The 12,335-nt window shown below is 43.9% G+C and overlaps 1 pseudogene; it reads right to left on the bottom strand.

Moving 5' to 3' along the window:
• Positions 1 to 341: 341 nt before the first annotated feature.
• The window catches only part of LOC137621574 (uncharacterized PE-PGRS family protein PE_PGRS54-like), a 35,883-nt pseudogene continuing 23,889 nt past the window's right edge, over positions 342 to 12,335 (bottom strand).

Here is a 12,335-nt window from a genome sequence, read left to right as displayed (position 1 = left end):
TAATGGAATTACAGGTAACAAAATATCGTATTTGGTTGTCTTCAGATTTCGCGGTATTTTCGAATTTTCCGGAAAATCCGCGATATGTATATATATATGGGTTATGGGAAAACCCCGCGAAGTGGTGAATCCGCGATTGTCGAACCGCGAAGTAGCGAGGGTTCACTGTATATATATATATATATATATATATATATATATATATATATTATATATATATATATAAAGAGACAAGTAACAGTGGTGCAAATGATCTTCAGTAAAATTGTTCATATTGTTAAACAAGAAAATAATGTTATCATTGTCAGGAATTCAGAGAAACTTTCATTTGATATTTTAAATGTGTTTATTCATTTTAAAATGAGATACAGTACAACATTAGTTTTACTGTGAATAGTTACATCATACACTGTATATATAAAATTTAGTACAGTAATGTAACAAGATTAAAGAGTCTATCAAAGTACAGGCACATTGGATGCAAGAGAATAAGATACCATATCAACTTTGATGTTTCCTGTTGAACTTATTGTTTGTAATTCCACCCACTTCACAATAATATCATTCTAAGCATAACTGAAATGTCATATTATTTAAGTCATTCAGTAATCAAAAAAGAGAACTCAAACCTAACTTTTGATGGTTGTACAGTATATGTGATAAGAAAATAAAACAATTTCTGTATTGAGAATTTTCATGTCTACTTGATGTTTCTGTGTTCATAAATTATTTCCTTAGTATGCATTTCCCATGCTTACTGCTGAACACTGCTTTATCAGGACATTTAAGCATAAATGCATTTCCATGACTGCAAAGGTAGTAGGCTGTTACATCACCCTCTAAGGCAAATAATCCTTTCAAAGAACTGCAATCTGATGCTGTAAAGAAAATAGTCATACTGTACTGATCATGTCTAAAGTTGATTAAATTTTCAGTTAGTTTAACAAAACTATATTTACCTCAGAAAAAGATATTTTGAGATTAGGATAAAACTGTGACAAAATAAATTTTCCATTAGCTATGAATAGTTGAATTGACTTTATTCCAAGGAACATACTGTACTTTACAGTACATTACTATTAAGAATGCCACCTGAGACAAATTTTTATAAACTTTTATGATTTATAAAATTGAATTTAGTTCTCATAAGCAAAGTTTGTCTCCGCAAATAAAAATACAATGAGATAACATTACTTACGTTTTATGAAGTGCTTTTCCTGATTGTCACTTTTAAACATTCTTTTCCTCCTCTCTGAGCATGCAACATTCTCTGGATAATCACATGAGTGTGTCATATCATTAAAGAAGAGGCCACCCAAGCATTCTTTTTTAATTGGGACTCCATCAGCATTACCTGCAAGTATATTGGATTATGATAATCTCTCATATATTACTGTACTTCATGAATTTCACAAATGATAAAACTTATAGGCTATTTTATCAATAATTAATCATCAGGAATACATGTTTGCAGTAAAAGTTGTATGGATAATGATAATACCACTTTATCTGCTTTAGCATAATTGCTGACATGGTTATCTTCTAAGTGATTCTGTCTAACAGCTTTGGTTAAAATAATGTTGTATAGGCCTTCAAACTATTTCGAACTTCATTGATTAGATATTTTTTTTTTTTATAAAGAATAATGACTATCACCCCCTTATTTTGTTTTATTACTGCTAAGGAAGAGGGCTTCCCTCTGAGGCATGTTTTGGCATGACAAATGGTCAGGCTCGGTGATGTATTTCACAAAGCCAATTGGTTTATCATCCCCAGAGTCTTTGGAGAAGTGCAAAGTAGTCACCTTCCTGGCACAGCAGCTGGCAAACCAGTGGGCCAACAGGGTTCAGAAAAAGAGAGATGCCTTGGTGTTCAAATTCTCAAAACAAGAGGGTTTAGATGTAGCTTTGTCCCTATGTGAAATTTCAATGCAGGCATTCACATCTCTTTCCCTGAGGAGTCACATGCAGGTTATGGTGGAGAACTACTTCCCTTTAAGTGCCCTGGGCTCTTCAAGGGGATCTGCGGCCAAACCCTGCAGGATCGGGTGCAAGGAAGGCTTCTGGAGCCTTTCCTAGACTCCGATCACGGATGTCACAACCTCTTCCACCTGAAGGGAGCCTGTGCATGCACAATCCTTTTGAGCCACCCGACCTGGTCTTTTCAGGAACAAGGCCAGCAGGAAGAGGAGGGAGAGGGAAGGAAACGCTGATACCAGCGTTCCCCCTTTCCTGTTGCTGTGAGTAGGGGTATGCTTACTTTGCTATAGGGCAACCTGGCAAAGACACATGGCCGAGCCTTGAATAGTGAAAGTCCCTCAGGACCGTTACTTGCTACCATATCTGGACCATCAGCCTCCCTTTCTCACATATCAATAGTATTATTGTCTGATTCTCCAACTTCACCGAAAGCCTTGGCCTTGCAGACAGAGCTGAATGGATGTTGAAGATGTTTGAGAAGAGTCCATTGGCTTCCACAGTCAACTCTTCCAAGTGAAGGAGTCAAATGTGGACTGGAGATTGGTTGTTGACCTCTCTCCACTGAATGAGTTTGTGCATTAAATTAAATTTAGGATGGAAACAGTAAATTTTGTGTCGAGTTCTATCAGAGGAGACTTCATGCTTTTAGCAGATCTGAAGGATGCTTACTTCCAAGTATCCGTTTATCAGTCTTCTCAGAAGTACCTCCACCTCTCCCTCTATGTTACAGTGTACCAGTTCAATTTTCCCTGGTTCTGATGGTGTACTGCTCTTCAGGTCTTTACTCAGGTGTTCATTGGGCCCATTTGCAAGGGATACATTTGTTGATGTATCTTGACGATTGGCTGATCATGGCCTCCTTCGTGAGGCAGTTGCTATAGGATTGAGATCGGCCTCTTGCATTTTTTCATGATCGGGGAATTGTAGTAAAGTGGGAGAAGTTGAACCTCATACCAAAGCAGAGGTTGAAGTATTTGGGCATGACAATAGACACGGTAGCAACAAGAGTCTTTCTGTCAGATGATCGCATCAGCAAGCTCAAGGAGGTAGCATGACTGTTCCTATCCAAAATAGTAATCCCAGCTTGTTACTGACAAAGTTTTCTCGGCCACCTTTCCTCACTGGAGAAGCTTATTCCACATGGGCACCTTCACTAAAGATCTTTTCAGTGATATTTGAAGGAACACTGGTCAGCTTAAAAAGATCACCCAAACTTTCCTGCTCCAGTGAAGGAGTAGGCCCAGGATGATCTTACCTTGTGGCTGAACATGGAAAACCTCACTAGGGGAGTTCCACTCGACTTCCTGCCTCCAGAGATTCAGCTGTTCTCAGATGTGTCAAAGGAGGGCAGCTGAAGATCAGACAAGAGAACAATACTCAAAACAAGGTAGAGTGAAAGACTTAAAACATTTCTTCAAGCTAGATTGATCATGAAAAATCTTAAAAAAGAGAAAAATCACTTTTGAGCCCTAGGTGACCTATTTGGCTTAGGAGTGTGGTCAGAAAGTGAGGCATCTGTGCATCAACTTCTTAGAAATCCAAGCAGTGTTTCTAGTCCTACAAGCATTCCAAGAACATTTGAGGAAGTATCTGGTAGTGCTGATAATTGTCAACATTACCGCAGTAAGCATACGTCAACCAGCAAGGGGTCACGGTTTCACTCCCCTTTTGCAATCGGATGAAGCAGATGTACATCTGGGCGACGTTTCATATCGTAGAGTTGTCTTCCAGGTACTTTCCGGTCAAGAGGAATATACTAGCAGACACACTTAGTTGCCAGTCATGTTGTAGGGTCGGAGTGGTCCCTGCATCCTTTAGTAGCAGAAAGGCTTCAAGCTCTGTGGGGTTCTCCCGGGATGGACCTGTTTGCCACGTTAGCTTAAGTGTAAAAACTGTGTTTGGTTCCCCGTTCCAGACCCATGGACTGTGTTTAAAGATGCCTTCCAACAGCAATGTTATCACCTGGACTTATACACCTTTCCTCCAATCAGCCTGATCTGCCTGCTGATCAACCAAGTGTTGACTACACCAGGACTCCAGATACCCCTTGTAACTCCCAGATGGCCACATGCTGAATGGTATCCCAAGCAGTAAGTATTTCTAGTCAAATTCCTGAGAGAACTACCCAGTACCCCAATGATCTACATGTTTCTGTTAACTGTATCTTCAGATGTACACAATCCATGAAGTCATTAGAACTTCACTGTGGGAGATTATACAGTATCCCCTCCAAGTGAAAGGCTTTTCATGAGGCACTACACATGAGATGGTTGAATACTTGTGATGATCCTCTGCAGCTGTCCACCAGGGAAAGTGGGCTATCTCTTGTGATTGGTATTGTAGAAGGGATACTTTTCTAATCGGAGCATCTCAACCACAGATTGCGGATTTTCTTATTCTCCTTCACCAAGAGAAGTGCCTCTCACTCATGGCTGTAAAAGGCTACTGTTCAGCCTTGAGTATAGTCTTTTGATTGAATGGTATGGTAAAGAATTCGCCTCTTCGTGGGAGTTATCTATGCTCAGGAGGAACCTCAGGCCCCTAGAGTGGGACAAAACCCTCATTCTCAAGGTTCTTATGTGTACCATATACGAGCTGTAAGAGGATTGTCAGACCGAGATCTGATTCTAAAGACTGTCTTTTTGCTAGCTTTAGCATCGGCGAAGAAAGCGGGCAATGTGTACGAGGTCTTTTATCAAGTCACCCATGCGGGGGATGGAAGATTTCCTTAATTTTTTGCAAGAGTTCATGGCCAGAACCTACGACTCCAGGTTTGAGACCTCAAACTTTCTATGTGAAGCATTGGGTGGTTATTGAGAGGAGTTGCTATTGTGTCCCAAGAGGGCTCTTTGTTGCTATCTGAAGTGGACCCGATACCTCAGGCCTGTGTCAGCAACTTCCTTACCAACCTGCAAAATCGAGAAAGTAACACGATCTCTTTCTGGCTTTATAGACTATCCGTAGAGCGTGGGCCCAGGCAGGCGAGAGGGTCAAAAACTAGCTAGACCAGGGCTCACAAACTCTGGGGTATAGGCCCCACCTAGCCTTTAAGAGGAATCTCGCAATTGGCCAGGTGTTGAAGGCTTGGGTGTAGAAACACTAAACAACCTTCATGGCCTTTTACATATGAGAGTATACCCACAAGTCCTTCAACACTTTTGCTCCTAGCCCAGTGATGGCTGTTCAAGTAACAACGTTAAAATAGGTCTTTCACATATAAACTATGAAGAGCAACTTATGTCAAGCTGTTCAACATAAAAAGATTGGCTGTAATTTTGAATTTTTAAAGTTCCACAGATTCAACCACTAGGTTGGTTAGATCATTCCACAATCTGGTCGCAGTTGGAATAAAACATCTAGAATACTATGTAGTATGAAAGACAAGACTGATAGAAATAACTGCACACCTAATATTACATACAGGAATGTACAGTATGGGCAAGATCTGAATGCAAAGGATGGTCAGAATTATTAAAAATCTTATGCAACAACCGTAAAGAACTAACTGAATGATAGTGACAAAGATTAATATCAAGATCAGGAATAAGAAATTTAATAGACTGCCAGATTTTTTCCAACAAATTAAAATGAAAGCCAACAGCTGAAGATCAGACAGAACAATACTCAAAACAAGGTAGAGTAAAAGACTAAAAACGTTTCTTCATGATAGATTGATCATGGAAAATCTTAAAAAAGAGAAACAACTTTTGAGGCCTGTGGATATGGTAACTCTCATTCATTTTACTCCTTGTATGGGAGTTAGTGGCATCAGTCCACCTAATTTATAGCACTGTATGTATTACCTCAGGGACTTTGCAGCATCCCTTTGTCACCTAGCTACACCCATTTTTCAGCTTTGTACTTTACTTTTGGTCCTACTTTCTTTCATCTTTCTATCCAAATTTTTCAATATTAATCTTACCCGATGATCATGTAGCTGTCAACTCTGTTGCCCGACAGAAATCTACGGTCGGGATACGCCAGCGATCGCTATACAGGTGGGGGTGTACACAACAGCGCCATCTGTGAGCAGGTACTCAAGTACTTCTTGTGAACAAGAACTCAATTTTTCCTCTGTCGTGCCACCGGCTAGACCTACTGGGATACGCTGTTGATTCTGGAGTTATTGCTCACGATTTGGTGATGTATTTGCTCTAGAGTTTAGCCTTCGCTATTCAGGAAGCTTTATCTTTAGCTTAGCAAGCTTTTGGAATTAATTTGAATTAATTATGGTGACGAAGAGAGTATGGACTCTCTTTCACTTTTAAATGGCCGACCCTTCCCTTAGACGGAAGTGTTGGTGTCGAAGAGAGTATAGACTCTCTTTCACTTTTTATTTTATATCTCTCCGCCATTTATAGGCCTCTTCGATTAACTTTCTTTAAAAAAAAAAAAAAAAAAAAAATATGCGACCTTTCCTAATAGTAGGCGGTCCTTACTTGGAACCGAAGTTAAATAACATTGAGCTCGTCATATCTTTTTTCCTGTTAAGAATTTATGCTATTTTAATTTTATGTTTTTGAAAGAATTTCTTTGATAAGTCTCGTACTGTTTTCAAAGTTGAACTAACGTTTTGTTTAGTCTCCGCAGTTGTTGACGTTCAGAACGTTCAACTTGCGCTCTATCGTTACGATAGAGAGAGAGTATTCACGGTTTCACGTTGCAGTAAGAGTAAACCGATTCTAGCGTTTCGTTCATTCTTTCTTAGCTTAAATGGTTTTAATTCTAATAAAGGAGCTTTTTATTTGGGAAACCTTTCAGTTTTTTTCCTTTAACAAATAATATGTTTTAACGATATATATAATTGGGCTCATCTCTCAGGTTCTAAGTCAAGAGAGAGTGAGAGACGGAGGGAGAGAGAGGAGGATAAACGTTTCGTTCAAGCGGGTAACGTTGTTCTCGTTTTTTTTTTGCTCTTCTCCCTAGTCGATAGAGGGGAAGAAGGTAAAACGTTTCTAGAGTTTTATTCTTGTTCCCAGGCTTTATGCGGTGAGAGATTTTAAACGTAGTTTATTTGATCTAGTGTTTAGTCTCTTTTCCAGCCACTGAATTCTTTATCTTTCATTATGTTTTTCTGTTACATTGTAATACTGTTTTCGCAATTACTACCTTTTAATGAAGGATAGGATTGCGTGTTTCAGGTACAAACCACTTAAAGTTTCGAGTTCAGTGAAATAAGTGCAAACAGAAAATCAAAAGTGATAAAGTGATATGCGCAAAGTGTTACAGTGTTGCGTTCGAGGGTTCGTCTGTTCGTGCCAGTGGTTCACCTAGTCTGGGACCTCTTACAAGCTCCCAAGCCCAGGGGAGAAGTAATGTCGAAGGACTTATGGGTTCCTCAGGCCTTGATCGACGAACAGACGTTTCCCTCTGTGGTTTCGGGTGTATCTACACACGTTGCCGACGTGATCACCCCACCCACACAAAGACGAGAGAGCCCATTTATTCCTCGTCTGCGGAAGAGGTTTCTCGCAGAAACCATGGACCAAATCTTGCAGCTTTTAAGTGCAAGTCGGTCCCTTCCGCGCAAGTCCAACGGCCTAGGTGTAGCCACTGGGTCAGTTCGGACTCGCTGCAGTACGACAACTGCACACCTCCTAAGAGAGGCTAGGTGGTACCGCAACAGGCAGTAACTCCGTCTGTTGCCGCACCAGCTGTTTTAGAACCTCAGTCACAACGGACAGTAGCTCCGTTTGTTGTTGTCTTTCATAGACCCTAGTGGTCCATGCTGCAGACTTTACAGTCTCAGCTTACTCCTTCATACAGGAGTATCATGCTGGAAGGTTGACAATGCAGCCTGTTTACCTACAACCCGCCGAGGTTGTGCGCTCAGCAGATACTGCGGCTGCCTGCTCCCACACCACACCTGTGAGAGCTCCTCCACCGATGCGCAGTCCTCACTGCCAGACGCATGTTCTTGCTACACCATCTGCTAACATGCGTGAGCTGCCGCATCAGGAGTTGCCGGGTTCCAGCACTATGCGGCATTCTCCTCAGCCCATGCAGCATGCTCTGCAGACCTTACAGCATGCTCCGCATTCCATGCAGCATGAGCCGAATTCCATGCAGCATGAGCCTCATACCATGCAGCATGAGCCTCATCCCATGCAGCATGAGCCTCATTCCATGCAGCATGAGCCTCATCCCATGCAGCATGAGCCGCATGCCATGCAGCATGAGCCGCATACCATGCAGCATGAGCCGCATCCCATGCAGCATGAGCCGCATACCATGCAGCATGAGCCGCATGCCTTACCTCATGCTCTGCATACCATACCGCATGCTCTGCATACCTTACAGCATGCTCTGCATACCTTACAGCATGCTCTGCCTTACAGCATGCTCTGCATACCTTACAGCATGCTCTGCATACCATTCCGCATGCTCCTCAACCCACCGCAGCCCCTCCCACGCACCAGCACTCTGCTTTTGTTGTTGCCAGCTCCCACACTCCGACTGCGGAGAAGGTTGACGATGCACCCGTGGGCCTACACCTCCCACGGTTGTGCGCCCGGCATGGCTTCATGCTCTCACACTCTTGTTGTGAGAGCTCCTCCACCCATGCACAGTCAACCCTGCCAGATGTTTGATGACTCCCACACACAGAGCACTCCGTTGCCGTGCGGGAGCTACCACAAGCTGCCGTGTTTTGACACGGTGTGTCAGCCTCCGCAACACACTGTGGTTACCGCCACTCGCCAGCAGCAAACTAGTCAGGCAGGAGTTGAGGCTTCCCCACACATCTTTGGTTGTTGCCAACTCACAGACTGTCAAGCAGTTTCATAACGTTGCCTTCTGGTCTGCTGCTTTTGCACCAGTGAAACCCTCACTGAGAGAACTTAGCTTTTCTCAGATATGGTTCCTGTAGATGAGAAAGTGCTGTTCTCCCTCCTTCTGATATTCCCTTGAGGACTCTGTCATTTGGAGAGGAGCCTTAAGCTGCTTAGCCTCCTATGGACTTTTATTTAAGCATAACATGCTTCCAGGGAGGGTAAATGGTTCCGCTTCAGTCGCTAACCCCGTCTGTTGCCACACCTGCTCCCATAGACCTTGAGCTTTGTTGCAAGACATGCAGTCCAAGCTTAGTCCTTGATAGAGGATTTCTTTTTACGGAGTCAGTGTGTCACTGGGAAGACGTTCAACAACCAGCAGAGGTGACTTGTTGTGACGCGGTGCGGCAACCTCAGCAACCCGATAAAGAGTTGTCTGTACTACCCAGACAGTCTAGACAGTTTCGGGTTGTCGCTGTACTTCCTCGCTTCCCCAGGGTTGACAGTTCACAGACTGTGCAGCAGTACCATGATCTTGTGTCCGGCTCCATCAGACGACTGGCTTTTAAGAGCTCCCACAAGTCGTCGCTGTCTGGAGAATCTCAGATGGACTATGGATCTGACCAAGGAACTGGGCCTCCTGGTCAATTTAGAGAAGTCCCAGCTCGCCCCATCCCAGACCTTTGTCTACCTGGGTATGGAGATTCAGAGTCGAGTTTTTCGGGCTTTTCCGTCGGCCCCAAGGATCAACCAAGCCCTAGAATGCATCCAGAGCATGCTGAGAAGGAATCGATGCTCAGTCAGGCAGTGGATGAGTCTAACAGGGACACTTTCATCGCTGGCCCTGTTCATCGAGTTAGGGAGACTCCACCTCCGCCCCCTTCAGTATCATCTAGCTGCTCACTGGATAAAGGACATGACGCTAGAGAAGGTCTCAGTTCCTGTTTCAGAAGAGATGAGGTCTACTCTAACGTGGTGGAAGAATAGCTTTCTTCTCAAGGAAGGTCTACCTTTGGCTGTTCAGCACCCCGACCGCCGTCTCTTCTCGGACGCATCAGACACGGGCTGGGGTGCGACATTGGACGGACAGGAATGCTCGGGAACATGGAATCAGGAGCAAAGGACACTTCACATCAATTGCAAGGAGTTGTTGGCGGTTCATCTGGCCTTGATAAACTTCAAGTCCCTCCAGCTAAACAAGGTGGTGGAGGTGGACTCCGACAACACCACAGCCTTGGCTTACATCTCCAAGCAGGGAGGGACTCATTCGAGGAAGTTGTTCTAGATCGCAAGGGACCTCCTCATCTGGTCAAAAGATCGAAAGCTCACGCTGGGAACGAGGTTCATTCAGGGCGATATGAATGTCATGGCAGATCGCCTCAGCCGGAAGGGTCAGGTCATCCCCACAGAGTGGACCCTTCACAAGAATGTTTGCAGCAGACTTTGGGCCCTGTGGGGTCAGCCAACCATAGATCTGTTCGCTACCTCGATGACCTAGAGGCTCCCGTTGTATTGTTCTCCGATTCCAGACCCAGCAGCAGTTCACGTGGATGCTTTTCTGCTGGATTGGTCCCATCTCGACCTGTATGCACTCCCGCCGTTCAAGATTGTCAACAGGGTACTTCAGAAGTTCGCCTCTCACAAAGGGACACGGCTGACGTTGGTTGCTCCCCTCTGGCCCGCGAGAGAATGGTTCACAGAGGTACTGCAATGGCTGGTCGACATTCCCAGGACTCTTCCTCTAAGAGTGGACCTTCTACGTCAACCTCACGTAAAGAAGGTACACCCAAACCTCCACGCTCTTCGTCTGACTGCCTTCAGACTATCGAAAGACTCTCAAGAGCTAGAGGCTTTTCGAAGGAGGCAGCCAGAGCGATTGCCAGAGCAAGGAGGACATCCACTCTCAGAGTCTATCAGTCTAAATGGGAAGTCTTCCGAAGCTGGTGCAAGGCCAATGCAGTTTCCTCAACCAGTACCACTGTAACCCAGATTGCTGACTTCCTGTTACATCTAAGGAACGTAAGATCCCTTTCAGCTCCTACGATCAAGGGTTACAGAAGTATGTTGGCAGCGGTTTTCCGCCACAGAGGCTTGGATCTTTCCACCAACAAAGATCTACAGGACCTCCTTAGGTCTTTTGAGACCTCAAAGGAACGTCGGTTGTCCACTCCAGGCTGGAATCTAGACGTGGTCCTAAGGTTCCTTATGTCATCAAGATTTGAACCTCTCCAATCAGCCTCTTTTAAGGACCTCACATTAAAAACTCTTTTCCTCGTGTGCTTGGCAACAGCTAAAAGAGTAAGTGAGATCCACGCCTTCAGCAGGAACATAGTTTTCACATCTGAAACGGCTACATGTTCCTTGCAGCTCGGTTTTTTGCTAAAATCGAGCTTCCTTCACGTCCTTGGCCTAAGTCGTTCGAGATCCCAAGCCTGTCCAACTTGGTGGGGAACGAACTGGAGAGAGTACTTTGCCCAGTTAGAGCTCTTAGGTACTATCTAAAAAGGTCTAAACCTTTACGAGGACAATCAGAAGCCTTATGGTGTGCTATCAAGAAGCCTTCTCTTCCAATGTCTAAGAACTCAGTTTCTTACTACATCAGGCTTCTGATTAGGGAAGCACATTCTCATCTGAAGGAAGAAGACCTTGCTTTGCTGAAGGTAAGGACACATGAAGTGAGAGCTGTGGCTACTTCAGTGGCCTTCAAACAGAACCGTTCTCTGCAGAGTGTTATGGATGCAACCTATTGGAGAAGCAAGTCAGTGTTCGCATCATTCTATCTCAAAGATGTCCAGTCTCTTTACGAGAACTGCTACACCCTGGGACCATTCGTAGCAGCGAGTGCAGTAGTAGGTGAGGGCTCAGCCACTACATTCCCATAATCCCATAACCTTTTTAACCTTTCTCTTGAATACTTTTTATGGGTTGTACGGTCGGCTAAGAAGCCTTCCGCATCCTTGTTGATTTGGCGGGTGGTCAATTCTTTCTTGAGAAGCGCCGAGGTTAGAGGTTGTGATGAGGTCCTTTAGTATGGGTTGCAGCCCTTTATACTTCAGCACCTAAGAGTCGTTCAGCATCCTAAGAGGACCGCTACGCTCAGTAAGGAAGACGTACTTAATAAAGGCAGAGTAATGGTTCAAGTCGTCTTCCTTACCAGGTACTTATTTATTTTATGTTATTTTTGAATAACTAATAAAATGAAATACGGGATACTTAGCTTCTTTGTTAACATGTATGCTGGTCTCCACCCACCACCCTGGGTGTGAATCAGCGACATGATCATCGGGTAAGATTAATATTGAAAAATGTTATTTTCATTAGTAAAATAAATTTTTGAATATACTTACCCGATGATCATGAATTTAAGGACCCGCCCTTCCTCCCCATAGAGAACCAGTGGACCGAGGAGAAAATTGAGTTCTTGTTGACAAGAAGTACTTGAGTACCTGCTCACAGATGGCGCTGTTGTGTACACCCCCACCTGTATAGCGATCGCTGGCGTATCCCGACCGTAGATTTCTGTCGGGCAACAGAGTTGACAGCTACATGATCATCGGGTAAGTATATTCAAAAATTTATTTTACTA

This window comes from Palaemon carinicauda, chromosome 2, assembly GCF_036898095.1.
Source record: "Palaemon carinicauda isolate YSFRI2023 chromosome 2, ASM3689809v2, whole genome shotgun sequence".
NCBI classification, from domain to species: domain Eukaryota; kingdom Metazoa; phylum Arthropoda; class Malacostraca; order Decapoda; family Palaemonidae; genus Palaemon; species Palaemon carinicauda.
Note: the sequence above shows the minus strand (reverse complement) of the source record. Positions and strands in the feature narration are given on the sequence as shown.